At 42.1% G+C, this 16,875-nt stretch overlaps 1 pseudogene; it reads left to right on the plus strand.

Moving 5' to 3' along the window:
- LOC149154224 (protein DETOXIFICATION 55-like) overlaps positions 1–16,875 on the plus strand; it is a 43,158-nt pseudogene that overhangs the window by 886 nt on the left and 25,397 nt on the right.

Here is a 16,875-nt window from a genome sequence, read left to right on the forward strand (position 1 = left end):
GGCAGGAAACTTAACCCCAAAAAGGAGCTAATACCAAAACCCCCTTGAGAGTTGCCTCCCAAGTGGTCCCCAAGTGATAATGACACCATTTGTATGCATGGATATTTTGCTATATTGCGCCACATGAAACTAAGCGAAAAGGGTTGTGTCAGTTTGCCTAGCCGAAGTGTGACCTCATGCTTAACCCTCTTGTGAGAAGGGCTTCCCAGACCGCACTACTGAAAATGGATTTAACTCCCTATTGCAAGATACTAAGTTGATTTGAAGTCTTGGAGCAGTTAACTCACACTCCTATTTCTAAGACCCTAGCCTAAGCTAGTGTTGGTGTATTACCAGTGAAAGTGAAAGACAAATCTAGTTAATTTTATTATCACGTTGATTTTAGTGGTTGTTGTTTACACAAGCGGGATGCAGCATGAAACTGAGATGGTATGAATGACTCTTAGTTAGTCACCCTAATGCATCTATATGCAATTTTTTCGATTTTCAATTCGATGAATGCTAACTACAAGAGTGTAAGAGCCTTCTAACACACCAATGCCTATTATGATGCACCTCTTCACTAAATGTTCTTAAATTAAAATTATCCCAAATTTTGTGAAGTAATGACCTAAAACAAACCAAGAAGGAAAACCAAAGAAACTAAAAAGAAACCAAAGGAAAAAAAAATTCCCAAGCAATAACGCAAGCACTCCAAAAGTGTCACAACTAGGAAAAACAAAGCCCAATCAAAGAAACACACTGAAAGAAATCAAATCGAAAGCCAAAAGTGAAAAAGGGAGGGAAATTTCATCAAGCTAGGGCTATATTACAAATGGCCCAACCAAGGGCAATGGTCCACAAAGGTCTAAACCCAACCCTATAGGAAAAAAGGCTTAAACACGATCAAATGAGGGTGCTACAAAAACAATTAAAACACACTCAAGAGAACTTTTTTAGATAAAAAATGCGCAACCGATCACACCACCACCAAACGTGACCAAAATAATCCAAAGAAGATAGAAATTGCTGAACAAGAGACAAAAATAATTAATGAAAGTGACAAAAGTTTGTCAATAAGTTGTGGATAAGACCTAAACACTCGTTGATAACAACCAATTAGATCTGGAAGTGCAATCTAGAGGTGAAAATCAAAGCCTCAACCCAAAGCATCCAACAAACTTCACAAATAAAATGAAGGGCCAAAAGCAATGGAAAACCTTGAATAGAAAAGATCAGATCTGACACATGCAACTGATAATAAATAACAGAAAACCATAAATCACACAATCCTATAATTAGATCAACAAATAACAAGAGAGTTTAATCCCAATCAAAGATGAAAAACCCGCCTTGATAACAAGTGATAGATTTAAAGAAATCTGACAAACAACAACAGATCTGAACCAAACAAAACAAATGAACAAGGTCCCAGACTTAACAGGAACAGGGGTGAAGAAACTCAGAACAAATCATGGCCTTTTTTGGGGCTTAAAATCTCGGTCACTAGCACAAGACTGGATCAGAGCAATCAAGGTCGCTCTGAGGATATCAGCAAGGGAGCGACTCTGGATCATGGTCGCATGGATGACTCTCTATGAGAGAGACCGAGGAAAAATATTCGACTAGCAAACTTGAATCACCCATAAAATCCTCATACGATGTTCATTTTCAATGATTTTTTTTTTTGTTTTTTGTTTTTGTTTTTTGTTTTAGGAAGAAATTCTGAAATGAATCCAGATATATGGTCAATTAAATCAAATTATGTACAAAAAATTCTAGAATTTGATTTTAATACCCAGATTTGTTCTTCTCTCATACAAAAAAACAAAACAAAAAACTCCAAATCTAAGATTAACTCATATCTAAAGCAAGTAAAATAAGTGGAGGTAAAAATGAATCCAAAAAAAATACAGAGAAGTCAACGAGAACACGAGAAAACAAAAAAACATAAAGAAGAAGATGAGATATCAAACAAAGAGGGAAAAATAAAAATTATCTCATTGAAAGCACCAATTCTAATGCATTTAATTATGCAAGGAGATATTGCGCCGTGATCTCATGCCCGATTGAGATCACTAGACAACAAAATAAAATGGCTAATAAAATCTAATATCAATCCCCAATCCAGATGGCCATGCATGCAGCTTCGATGCAATTTCTAATGCTATAAAGTATGAGCAAGTACCTTGCCTCCTCGTAGGTTGGTGAAGGGTTTTGGGCTTGATGCAAAATATTTTCGCTCCAATCAAGAGATATATTTCATCCACTCCCAATCCAAAGTCTGCACACAAGCACAAACAAACAATGACAACAAGTGACCTTCCGCAGAAGATCACCAGCTCAAAACATCTAGAAATCACACATATAAATTACTGCAAAACTGACATAACGAGAAGGAACATATATTTTTATTAATCATATAAGTGAAATTACATCAATATACCTTCAACACATAAGATCCTCTCCTCCAGCTTCTAGTATGGTCTCCTCTCCCAATACAACAAATCTCTCATGCTATAGTTTGGATACTCACTCCTCTTCCTCTTTCCTCTTGGTGAAATTATATAGGCTCATTATATCCTCCAGGAGAATGTATCTAGACACCTAGGGGCTTGAGAAGTTAGGAAACTTATACAATAATGGAACCCTAGCCAACTCATACACAAGTGGGTCAAGTTGTTCTCCTTGGGAATGACAAACTCTAGAAACCTTTTTCATAATTATGAGCGTGTTCTCAATTACCTCAATTATGAAATCATTATTATCTCATAATTATAATATTTTGGAAAATTGATTATGAGAAATAACTCAATAATGTAATTCCACCCTTTTATCATGGGATAAATCTCACATAAGAAAAATAAAAGGTGGAAAGGGATGCATTTTAGCCAAACAAATGAGGTACGTTGATATTGGGTTTCTCTCACTATAATGGAGTGGAAAATAGGGTTATAACATCAAGCTTCAATGAGGATCAAATATATTGAGGTGAAAACATTTTATTCAAGTTTTTCACTCTAAAGGAAGTTTGCACCTCAAGGGATTTGATCCCTCTTGACTCTTACTAGATTCACGGTTAAGATGGATCTTATTAATATCATAATGAACACATTTGTAAAACACAAACCATGATATATTAGGCCTACCTCTATCCATGACATGTGTTGTTTTCATTACTAGTGGAATTTGAATTATGTAATGACACCTTCCATGATTTTGGTAAAACAAATTAGGAAAATTCACCTCCTTCTAAAATTTGTTCTTTCATATCACAATTTCTATGTGAAAGAGAAGTTGACAAGATATTTTACCATGAACAATGTTTTAGTGAAATGAATAGTGATCATTGTGGAAATTTGGATTTATTTCATTCCAAGTACCCTATTGATATGTAATTAAAAGTGAAGGTTTCATGTAAAATTTGCAAGCTAGTTTACGTCTTATGGGCAATGGATCGATATTGCAAAATCACAAAAACTAAGTTAAGTTTTGCATATTTTAATAGTGAAAAATAAACCACAAGTATCATCACAAAACAACAATTTGATGATGGAGTTCACCCCTCCTGGGTTGTGTCTATGGGTCTAGCTTCCAATGGTGGCCCTTTATATTATATACTCAAATGTGAAATTACATCAACATACAATGCTCAAATTACAAAAATAACAATTCCATTATGTCCATAATTTCCAAAACCTCATGTGTAGGTTCTTCTTGGGCTAAAAAAGATTGAAAAATGACAAAGTTAGGCCTCTTTCTCCATTTTTCCTGGTAAACACTATAAAAAAATGATTTCTTTGCTCTGTTAGTTCACCAACGGTCACGAGTTCGATTCTCACTTGGTGGCGGAGTTTGTGGTTTTTGGTTATAAAAATTAAATATTTTTTTTAATGTGGGTTGAGCCCCCCTCCGATCTCCATGTATGTGGTTCCTCAGTGCTACATGGCCATGGGCTATGGGGGCGGGCGGTATGCCATGCGCCCCAACCCCAGGTCCCAACCCTGTCGGTCACGTAATAACCCTCCATGTCGAACGCTAACTGCTTTTCCCTCTCTGCTATGAATCTTGTTCCTTTACAGATGGTCATGTTGTACAGATGTGCCCTAGGGCTAGGATGGTCAGGCCCGCCTCCCCCCCCACAAACGGCTCCAACGGTTAAATTAAAATACATCCCAATGACTATGTTAATCAAGTTGTGCCTGTTGTTCAATGATGGAGCGGTGGGTTTGTTCATCAATGTTTTTGATTTTGATTATCATGGCGACTAGTTAGTCAGCCCCAACAATTTTGGTACAACCTGGGGTGCCAAGTGTTAGTCCAAGATTGGCCCATATGACAACTAAATCGCCCAGTCATCTTCCTGACATCAGTATAATGTCATTGTATGAACTGCCACGTGGCATCCGTACACTATCTAGTCAACCCTGCAAGTTGACTTTTTAGTTGTTTGTCAAAAACTTCAAAATGTGATAACTTCCTCATACAATGTTAGATTGAGGTGATTCAAGCATTGTTGGAATCAAAATGATGAGATATACGATTTGGTACTAGTTTCAAGAGAGTTTGAGCACTTTCATTTTTAAGCATAATTTTGATCCCCTGGATCATTCCTCCCCACTGGAAGCTTTTGGACCACGAAATGTTTGTTTTTACTAAACAAGTAAGTGAGTGTACAACTACCTCACTTTCTTGATCTTTATCCACTTGATTTAATTGGATTGATACATTTTAACCCCACTCGAAGATAGTTTACATTGCCTTTGCATGGAGTCCTTTTCCTTCTATCAATAATTGAGTCTTCCTGCAACTCATTTAAATATTCAAGAGAAAAATATTCCATAGATGGAATTTGAACATTCTATTCATGATCATCAATCATGGAGGCTCATACAAGCTCAAATTTTCCACATTCACAATAGAATAAATTTGCATGTAAGGTGGAAAATATAGTCGGAAAGCGTTATTACCAATATTCTCCAAGTTTTTGAAAGGACCATATTTGATTGGATTAAGATTTTTACTTCACCTTGTAGTCTTTCCTTACTGATGTATAACCAAACTTGATCACCCACTTGGAAATCATGATCAACTTGATGCTTTTCATGTCTCACTTTGTACTTAGCTTTTCTCTTCTCTAGCTATTCTTGTACCCTTTGTTGCACAAGCTGAATTTGTTCAAGGAAATGCTTGGCTTTGTCCACATCACTATGTTGATCTACTGCAATATATTTACCAAAGATGAAATCCAAAGGAGACTTTGGAAAATAACCCAAAAAAGCTTCAAATGGAGACACTTGTGTAGATGAATGCTATGCACAATTATAGGGATGTTGGATGTAATGCAAATGCTCATCCCAAAGTTTAGGATGCTTACAAAAATATCCTCAATGAAGATGCAATACTTTTTTGTTCAATAGTTCTGTCTAGTCGTCGGATTATGGATGAAATGTTGTGCTCTTCTTCAATTTTGTGTCCATGGGTTCCCATAAACTTGACCAAAAATTCTCAACAGATTGTTAATCTCGATCAGAAATATTTGAAGTGGGTAGCCCAAAATGAACCAATACATTTTTGAAGAACATCTTTGCGGTCTATTCAGCTATAACTTTTTTCTTACATGGTATCAACACACACATTTTGCTGAAATGATCCACTACACCATATAGATAATCATGACCTTTCCTAGACATTGACTCTTTCACGCTGTGGAACACATAACTTGCCAATATGATACAATAACTTGTTATGAACATGATAATTCAACTCTTCAACTTGATTTCCTTGACTCAAAGTTGCATAAAATTCCTTAAAATCTTCATATTGAGCATATTGTTCAATATAAATTTCATGCATGATTGAGTTATGCTTAAGAATAATAGATGAATTAACAATAGGCCTTGATAACATATCTGCAACTTTGTTGTATATACCTTTCTTATACCTGATTACCAAATGAAATTGTTATAGGAATCCCATCCACTTGAAATGTCTAGCTTGTTGTAGCTTGGTTTGCGATTGTAAATATTGCAAAGGTTGATGGTCAGTATGAATAATCGTTTCTTTACCCATCAAATAATGCTTCCATTTCTTCACGCTTTGTACCAAAGCATACAACTCTTTATCATAAGTTGGATAGTTAATTACTGCATTGGTAAAGGTTTCAAAATGATAACATATTGGCTTACCATGTGATGAGCCCCAATTTTTGGTATAATTTGGGCTCATTTGGCCTACTTGCTTTGCTCAAACCATTCACTTTTTATTGCTTATGCATGCATTTCTTAGTTTATTCGTGTTATTTGTAGGAAGAAGGGTAGACATTTTATCTACATGACTAATGCATGATGCTTTCAGGTTTTTGGCATTAAAAGGGAGAAAAGACCACGTGAAAAGGAGACAAGGAGACAGTGAGGTGGCACTGCTGGTTTTTAGGAGAGGATGTCCACAGTCTTGGGACCTTCCTCGTGATTCCCACCATAGCTCCGAGCTCCAATCCATCTCCCCACCGAGCTTAGAGGCAGCCAGCTGTTCTACAGGAACAACAGTTATAACTGTTCTACAGGAACAGCAGTTATGACTGTCCTACAGGATCAGCAGTTTAGACTTCAGTTGGACAGCCGAGCTCCTCAAATCAAGGACACCTGTTGGATGATCATTTTGCATAAATACTGAGGCCGTAGCCTTGGATAGAAGCTTTTTGAACTTTTGTATTGCTCTTGTAATTTGGAAGTACGAGCTAGAGCTCGGTTTTTGTTCCTTTTTGTAAGCCAATTTGGCATGACATCAGATTATGAATAAAGAAGGCAGATTTTGATTTAGTTCTGAGTTTTCTCAAGGAGCTATAGCTCTCAGGTTAGGGCCCAACCTGAGAGCAATAGATCTCCTCAGTGTTGTAATGTTGTTGCATTTCGTTCCAGCACTTTGAGTTTTACTTTACCATGCAATTCGAATTTACAGTTTGTTAATTTAGACTTTCTTATGAGCTTAGATAGGATTAGTTTATGGTGAATTTGTTTCCAGCTGCTTAGGTTAGAAGAGGATAGATATAATCTATTGGAGCTCCAGGAAAAGGTTGTAAAGGCTCACTGCCATCTCTGTTAGGGATTGGGGTGAAGTCTACATCAGCCACCAAAAAGAAACGCAGTTCTTCTCACTTCCATGCAAGCTGCAACATAGACCTTTACGTTGAAGATCCATCCATGCACTTTTGACACAGATCCATACTTCTACATTTCACTTCCATGCACGAGTTTCATTTCTTGGTTTTCCATTGCTGTTCATAGGTTTCATGGCACAGTTATCATAGGTTAATGAATCCTCGTTTTGGTGTATAAGTCATTTGTTTCATTTACGCTGCTCCATATCATTCCATTTTCTTCTTCTTCTTCTTGATCTCTCCTCAAGTCACTCATTCGGCCTCTGTCCAGCTCTTTTACCCTCCAACTCATCCATTATTCACTTAGCTCCATTTACTTACACTTTCGTTGATCCCATCCTTCCAACCATCAAACCACTGCATGCACTCTGCCTCCATCTGATTTTTCTGCTCCTGAGCCATCACCAGCTCCATCTCCATCTCACCTATCCTCCCACACCACTCCAACACTTCTCCATCTCCCAAAACTTCCACGGCCAATCATCCTGTAGAATTGCACAACCTTCCTGTAGAAACCCCTGAGTTTCCTGTAGGATCCCCTGCAGACTTCCTGTAGAAGTCTGCAAACTCGGTTGCTGAGCATACGAACGTGGTAGACTTCTGGGGATCGATGCTAGAGACCCTCTGGGACCTCCCTTAGCCATCCTGACCTTGTCCATGCTTTCCTTCCATTCCAACCGCTCCTGCACAACCAAACCCTAATCAAAAGCACCATCACAATAAACCCAACCACTTAATGACAAAATACAAAAACATGTCTTTTCAAGTGCAAGTAGCTTAGATTCATGTATTTCAACTCACTGCATGTAATAGCATCATTGGTCGAAGTTTCATTCACGTTCTTGCATTGTAAGGGTCAAGCTAGTTAAATTAGGGTTTATTAGGGTTTCTATGCTTTGTTGGCTTTCCATTTCCTTTTTGCAAAGTAGGTTAGCTTCCTTCAAGATAGCTTTCATCCATCACTCATAAAGCTTCTTCTGTGAGCCTATAGAAGTTGGCTTGAGCCCTAGCGGACTTGTGCCAGCTGACCAAGTGACAGCTGCGACAAGAGCTAGTACTTGTGCATACAGCACCGTCGCTTCCAAGTTTGTACGAACTACCGGGTTGATAAAATTAGAGATAGGGAGCTCCAGGAGTTGTAGCATTATTGCTACAATACTGGAGCCCACCATCTTTTTGGCGCCGTTGCCGGGGAAGCGTCAGAGTATTAGTAATTGTTGCTTTTCTTCTACTTTCTTACTCTTACCTTCTGCTAAGTAGTTTATTTCATTTCCATTCTGCAAAAGTAGCATAGATATTTCCTGCTTTCATAGATTAGCATTTCCTGCTTTCATAGATTAGCATTTCCTTTCTGCAAGCGTAGACTAGCCTTTCCATTCTTGCAATTTCAGTTGAGCAAAGTAGATTAGTTTTTTCCTGCTTTCAGTCTAATTCTGCATCTTTCATAGTTAGTTGTATATCAGTCTGTTTCAGTTTTGCAGGTACCAAAGAAAAAAAAGCAAAAGCAATCAAAAGAAAAAGAAGGTCTTTTCCATTTCATGCCTCGTAGGAACCGAGATAGATCAGGCAAATTCCTACCAAACACCCCCACCACATCACTGAGTCACCCTTCTCTCTTCTTTGGTGACAGTGACCCAGAAGAACCTATAGGTGAACATCCTGAGATATCCAAAGACCCTATAGTAGAAGAAGAGTTAGAGACCACTCCATTTGAAGCTATGGCTGATAATAGAAGAGAAGATGAGAGAATAGAAGGTGCCTTCCCCATCCGAGAGACCAATGGAGAGATGAAAATGAAGAACATTAGCCCCTCCGCCTTACCTCACTTCCATGGGCTGACCACTGAAGATCCAGATACCTTCCTGTTTGAGTTTGCTGTCCTTTGTAGAACCTATGACTACACTGAAGATGAGCAAAAGTTGAAACTTTTCCCTTCCACTCTTAAGGATGCAGCACTACGCTGGTTCATGGGCTTACCTGGGAATAGTATCACCACTTGGGCTCAGATGCAGCAAGCTTTCAACACCAAGTACTGGGATTACTGTAGGTCCAAGGAAACAAAGGGGGAAATCTTTCGGATGTCCATGGGAAATGATGAGTCCTTAGAGGATTATGAGGAGAGGTTCCAACTAAGCTATAAGCGGGCCAGGTGCACACTTGACCCTGAATCCCTCAAGTTGGTCCTACTCCGAGGGGTCCCTGAAGACCTCTTAGATACCCTTCACATGTTAGCTGGGGGGGACATTTACCAACTGCCTTATGAGGACATCAAGACTGTGTTTAGAAACCACTCCAGGGCAGCTAGGAAATGAGGTAGAGGAAACCACCTCTCAACTGGTGTCCCTTTCTCCAAACATGAGCTTTCAAATCAACTAGAAGATCTTAAGAGTGAGGTGAGACAAACCATTGCCATGCAGCTTGACACATTCAGGATTCAGCAAAAGAAAGAAGAGGCTGAGAGAGCCTTGGCCGTCTTCTGCCCTAGGTGCACAAGGAGGCACCCTAAGAACGAATGTCCATTGCATTCGGTTGAAGTGTGTTTCGTTTGTGAGGAGGACCATCCCACAAATCAGTGTCCAACCTTACCTGGGTTTAAAGCCATGTACCAAGGGACAGAAGCTCCCACCAAACCTCTCTACTACCTCAACCAAAGGAGGCCACAAGGATCTAGGCCTTACCAGCAGGGGATGCAAGGGGCATCTCAAGCTTATTACAACCCCAACCAGTCGACTCCCATGCCTTCCTGGGGTCCCCCTGCTCATCCTTCATGGTCCATGCCTCCTCCATGGTCTTACCCACCTCAGTACCCCGCTCAACCTACTTCTCATTCATATCACTCACATGCCCAGCCGCAGCCTCAATGGAATGCACCTCAGTCGGGGTGGAGGCCCCAATACAACACCCCTCCTGCCATTTTGCCTCCACCACCAGTTCAACCTCAACCATTACCTCCTACTCCTCCAAGGCAACCTCAAATGCCTACTCAACCGAACCCGAACCCCAACAATAGACAGGCCCAACAGGTATACACTGGGGAAACCTCATGCCCTACCTATGCTGTGGAGATCCAGGAGATCAATCTTCGATCTGGAAAGACTCTACCAGATCGCCAACCTCCTCCCTCGGAGGATGAGGAAGATAAACAGGAAAGTGAACCAAAGGCTATTCCACCCTTTCCTGAGAGACTAACAGCCACCACACAACCTAACCCAGAAGAAGATGAGCTTCTGGGTGAGCTCAAGCAATTGTGTGTAAAAATACCACTTCTCCAAGCCATCAAGGATGTGCCAATATACAACAAACTGGTTAAGGAGAAGTGTTTCAAACATCCAGGCAGACGGAAGAAAGATGCTTCAACTATCAATGTCATAGGACAACTGTCTGACCTTATGCTAGGACAAGTCATCTGCCCAAAGTACCTAGATCCTGGAAGTCCTGTAGTAGATGTCCACATCAATGGCACCATTATCCCTCACACCTTGATTGATCTGGGGGCTGCCATTAATGTGATGACCAGGGATACCATGCTTAAACTCAATCTTCAGGGTTCCTTGAGGAAGACCTTGACAGTACTGCAATTAGTAGATCGCTCCACCGTGACTCCCGAAGGGATTGTGGAGGATGTCATGGTCTCTATTGATTCTTGGGAATACCCTGTAGACTTCCTGGTTCTACAACCAAAGGCAAAGCTTACTGGATATCCTCTCATTTTGGGAAGGCCTTGGTTAGCTACTGCAGATGCTTACATAAGTTGTCGTGCAGGAAACATGACCATAAAAAATGGTCCCATGTCCAAGCAACTAGTCCTATATCCTCCTGCCCAACCCTCCTTAGAGCATGATCTACCACTCTGGTTGGAAGAAGGAGAAGAAGACGAGGTGTACTCAGCACCTCTGTGCACCTTAGATACCACTAGAAGAGACCCCCCAACCGAGGATGACTTGATCGAGACCTTGATCCAGAATCCACCTTCTAGTGCACTACCCTTAGAGAAATTGGTGGAGGATGCCCAAGCTAGCACCCTAGTGGATCTTTGTACAACCAACCCTGTTACTCCCAGAGTCAAGAATGTGGAGTTCGGCCCTGAGAAAGCATTGAAGATCAGCTCCTCCCTATCTCCTTCCCAGGAAAAGGAGCTGTGTAGTCTGTTGGCCAACCACCTAGATGCTTTTGCTTGGAGCTATAAGGAAATGAAAGGAGTCCATCCTTCGGTCTGTACCCATCATATATACATCAAAGAGGATTGTAAACCGGTTAGGCAACCTCAGAGGAGAATGAATCCAGCCCTTAAGGACATTGTCAAGGAAGAATTGTAGAAACTGCTGGATGCCGGATTCATCTACCCCATCTCCGATAGTGAATGGGTGTCCCCTCTAGTGTTGGTTCCCAAGAAAAATGGGAAATGGAGAATCTGTGTGGACTACCAAGAACTGAACAAAGCTACCAAGAAGGACCATTTCCCTCTACCTTTCATAGATCAAGTGTTGGATGGACTGGCAGGAAAGAAGTTCTTCTCTTTCCTGGATGGGTTTAGCGGGTACAACCAAATACAAATCAGCCCAGAAGACCAAGATAAGACCACCTTCACTTGTCCTTGGGGTACCTTTGCCTATTGAGTCCTTCCCTTTGGGCTATGCAATGCTCCTGCTACCTTTCAGAGAGCTGTCCTGAGCATCTTCTCGGAGCTGGTCCATGATGCAGTAGAAATCTATATGGATGACTTTACTCCTTATGGGGCCAACTTCCAGGAAGCATTGTCCAACTTGGGAAAAGTCCTAACCAAATGCACCGAGATGAACTTATCCCTTAGTCCTGAAAAATGTGAATTCCTAATGACTGAAGGGACCGTGCTAGGCCATACCATTTCTTGCCAAGGATTGCAGGTGGATCCTAACAAAATTGCTCTCATCAAGAGGGTTCCACCTCCTCAAAAGGTAAGGGATGTCCGGAGTTTCTTGGGATTAGCAGGATACTACCGGAGATTCATTAAAGATTTCAGCAAGCTAGCCTCGCCATTGTTTGGTCTGTTGGCAAAAGATGTGGAGTTTAAATGGACTGACGATTGTCAGAGGGCTTTAAATGAATTGAAGGACAAGTTGGTGACAGCCCCAATCCTGAGAGGTCCAAACTGGGCCCTACCTTTCCACATCCACACTGATGCCTCAAACAAAGCCATAGGTGCAGCTTTAGGACAAGTTGAGCAGAAACTTCCATATGCCATTTACTTTGTTAGCAAAAACTTGTCCAAGGCTGAGCTGAATTACACTGTAACCGAGAAAGAATTCTTGGCTATGGTCCATGCACTGAACAAGTTCCGACATTATATTACTGGTTACCAAACCTTTGTACATACTGACCATGCTGCTATTAGATATTTAATGAATAAACCAAATGTGAATGCTCGTATTATTAGATGGTTACTTTTATTGCAGCAGTTTGATTTGACCATTGTTGACAAACCAGGTAGAGAAAATGTAGTTGCTGACTTTTTATCTAGATTGGATTTGTCTGCAGATGAGGATGGAACAGTGGACGACCAGATGCCTGATGAACATCTGTTTGTTATTTCAGTACTCTCTCCATGGTTTGCTGATATAGCAAACTATCTTGTTTCAGCACAGTTCCCTCCACACCTATCTTCCAGAGAGAAGAGCAGAATCATCATAAAGAGTGCCTCATTCACTTGGATCGGGGCAATCTGTTCAAGCTTGGCCCCGATCAGATCTTAAGGCGTTGTGTAAGGGAGGAGGAAGTCTTTGATATCCTCCTCACTTGTCATGATGGGCCTTGTGGAGGACATTTTGCAGCAAAGAGAACTGCCTTCAAGATCCTACAGGCAGGCTACTATTGGCCCACACTTCATCAAGATGTCAGAAGATATGTCAGTCAGTGTGACCAATGCCAAAGAATGGGGAAACCGACCCAAAGGGATGAGATGCCTCTCCAACCTCAAGTGACTCTTGAGCCATTTGAGAAGTGGGGCATGGACTTTGTGGGCCCAATCAACCCCTCTTCGAGGCAAAGGTCTTACATCATTGTGTATACTGACTATTTGACAAAGTGGGCAGAGACCAAAGCAATCAAAGCAGCAACAGAAGAAAAGGTGGCCGAGTTCCTAAGGGAAAACATCTTCTATAAGTTTGGCTATCCAAGAGAGCTGGTCACCGATCAAGGGAGCCAGTTCACCTCCAACCTGGTTGAAGATCTACTAGTTCATCACAAGATCAAGCATAGGACTTCCACCCTTTATCACCCTCAAGCAAATGGGCAGGTGGAAGTCACCAATAGAGCATTAGAAGGGATCTTGACTAAGGTGGTGAGCAGCAGCAGAAAAGACTGGGCAGACCGCCTGGTTGAAGCCACATGGGCCTACAACACCACTTGGAAGACCACCACCGGTTTCACACCATATGAGCTGGTCTATGGGAAGAAAGCTTTGCTGTCCATTGAGTTTGAATACAATACCTTGAGGATGGCAGCTCAGCTGGACCTAGATCTCAGCCATGCACAACAAGAAAGGCTATTGCAGTTGAATGGCCTGGATGAGCACCGAATGCAGGCCCTCCTTCACTCAGAAGTGGTTCAACTTCAGAGAAAGGTGTGGCATGACCAACATCTCCATGACAAGCAATTTCAGCCGGGAGATTGGGCTTTGTTGTATGATTCCAGATACAAAGATTTCAAGGGGAAGCTGAGAACCAGATGGCTAGGACCATATGCAGTGGAGAAATGCCATGACAATGGATCTGTCCTCATTCGAACCATTGATGAGGAATCCATTCCCATGCTTGTCAATGGGCATCGGTTGAAGATCTACAGGAGACCTCTCTCAAGACAGGAGTTCATCAAGACTATGGAGAAATCTGTATTGGTCATAGAGAAGGGTTCTGCCTCTGCTTTTGGCATACCCTGAAGGACATAAAAAAAAAAAAAAAAAAAAAAAAAAGAAAAAAAGAAGGAAAAAATAATAAAGATCCTTGGGTGAAAACCTCTCTGAGGCGCCCAAGGCAGGTAGTAGGGGTGAAAACCTCATTGAGGCGCCCCTATTGTCTTTCAAAAAAAAGAAGAAAAAAGAAAAAGGTTTGAAAAAGATCCTTGAGTGAAAACCTTTCTGAGGTGCTCAGGGCAGATGGCATGGGTGAAAACCTCTTTGAGGCGCCCTTGGTATCTTTCAAAAAAAAAAAAAAAGAAAAAGAAAAAGGAAAAAAACAATAAGCAAAATATGGTAAAATTGCATGCAGGTTGCAGATGTTCTATGGAGGAGAGGAAGCCCTTCAACTCAGAGCCAAAGGTCCTTATCATGCTGTCAAGGAACCTCACCAGCACCTCCTCCAAAGGGTACCCATGTTTTTCAAGGTATGCACAATTTTATCATGGTTTGAATCTTCTACAGGAAGATGCAGTCTTTCTACAGGAAGGCGCGGATTTTCTACAGGAAAGTACAGACTTTCTACAGGAAGGCCGAACTTTCTACAGGAAGCTCTGTGTTCTACAGGAAACTTCCTGTAGGAGTTTTGGACGGCCAGAATTCATCTTAAAAGGAGATTTAGCGACTATGGATTGGGTTGGATGCATGCAAGCCTCTGTTAGCACCCCTGCACAATGCTGTCACCTTGCTCCACCATCCTTGTCGACATGCGACCAAGTTCCCTGCACCAACAAAGAAGATCGATGAGTTCTCACGGGAAAAGCCATTTTCAAAGTTAAATAAATGCTGGGATCTCATACCGCAGGCATCGAGAGCTCCGGGAACATGATTGAAAGGCCAGAACCTCCGTCGTGCAGCATGCACCCAAGGAGAAAGGACTGTTACGAGACACCTCACGGGGATCCAGTAACAGTTCAACCTGCTCAAGTGGATACCATTCACAGCACCGCCATCTGAAATGCAACGCGGGCGCATGCAAGCAAAACATCCACTCCATCGTTGGCAGCCGTAACCACGAGCCTCCGGGTCTGTGTAAGTCGCATGCAGCAGGTAGATCCACTCACCATCGTCCAAGAACTGGAAAAATCGTGTGCAGCCACGCAGGTAAGTGTCTCAACCCTTCCTTCCATCAAATCGCATGAATCTTACTTGGAAATTGTTTGCAAAGCGTAAAATTGAATGGTTGAGCAGCCGTATGGCCAGTCGACTGGCCACGTCGGCTAGTTAAAGTGTAATTGGATGTGTGGGTGGCGGCCACGACAAAGAGAATGAACGGCATGCACGTGAGAACACTCTCGTCAGAAGCATGAGTTTAACAGGAAAAGGCGGCGGCAAATCTGTGGGAATGAATGCGGCAGCAAGCGAATACGCAGGCGGATGATGGATGACGTCGCCCAACGGTCCGGCGGGGACAGCTCATCCCCCGCGCCACGGATTGCGCCGATTCAAAATCCAATCGGCTAGATCATGCGCATGCATTTATCATCCAACACTTCGAACTCGGGTGGCTGTTCTGATCTCCTCTGCACTTTGATACGCCGAGCTGTTGGCTACCAGAACGCTGGTCAAGCACACCTCAAGCGCGGGCCAACTACAGTCTTCCCCGAGGATTGCGCACTGCTTCTACAGGAACGCAGTTCTACAGGAGCGCAGTTCTACAGGAACGCGGTCTACAGGAACGCAGTCTACAGGAACACAGTCATCTACAGGGAAGCGGGTGCCTCACGCAAAAAGGTGGCCAATTAAAGAGGTAACCCTGAACTTTGCATGCAACTGGTTAGTAAAAGTGGCAAGACCATCGTCCACAGTCGGGTCATAAAGATATTGGTGGAATTGTTGTTTGCTGTGCCTATGCTATCGTTCTACAGGATGTCGATATAAGTAGACTGTGTTGAATTTTGTGGATTATGTGCATAGACCAAATCTCTGTTGCATTTGCCACCTTTAATTAAAACGACCGTGTTCATCATGCCGAGTGGTTTCATAAGACGGGAACCCACTGAGTCCACTAAATTAAGGGAAAACCCGGCAGTGGTAGAGCTCTTCACTAGAGCACAATGGATGCCTTTTTGTGATAAGCTGCAGGGCTATGATGATGAAGTAGCCGAAGAAGTCTTGCAGGCTCTGAAGCCTAAATCCCAGACACTGGCCACAGTGAACTTCAGAGGTCTGAGCCTCAAGCTCACTCCAGAACATATCAGTCGGATCACAGAACTCCCTATGGGTCTGCCATGGGACAAGGACGAGAGAAAGCTGAGCCAGCAAGCAAAGAAGGAATTCTTTCCACCTGAGGAAGAATTCTCGGAGGATAAAAACGGGGTGAGAAGAACGAGTCTATTGCCACCTTGGAATGAAGTCAGTTTGCAAATCATGAAATATATTACTTGTGAAGGGCGTTTCAGCATCGTGTATGCATATCACTTTCGGCTACTCACTGAGTTGAGGCACCGAATTGACCTTCCCGTAGAGCAAAAACTGAGCATCCCTTATTACCTCCTGCAGTCTCTAATGGAGTGTGCTACAAAGCTAAGAGAGGGCATACCTGATCAGATAGCCCACCATGGGTTAATAAAGCTTCTTGTGGAGGATGCATTGCATTCATATAAGGTTCCCCTCTCGTGGGAATCCTTCCACAATTTAACCAAAGATGGGGACATTAAGATGTTGATCGAAGAAACGGGTTCCTCCAGCAGTGAGGAACACGAAGCAGTGGCCGAAGAACAAAGGAAGAAGCATGAGGAAAAGGAGGACCAAGAAAAAGGTGGCACACCTCTCCTGTCAGCAAGGGAAAAGAGGATGAAGAGCAGAA

The sequence above is a fragment of the Pinus tabuliformis genome, chromosome 9 (genome assembly GCF_031772625.1).
Source record: "Pinus tabuliformis cultivar Carrire ecotype Pingquan chromosome 9, CPIR1, whole genome shotgun sequence".
Classification (NCBI taxonomy): Eukaryota; Viridiplantae; Streptophyta; class Pinopsida; order Pinales; family Pinaceae; genus Pinus; species Pinus tabuliformis.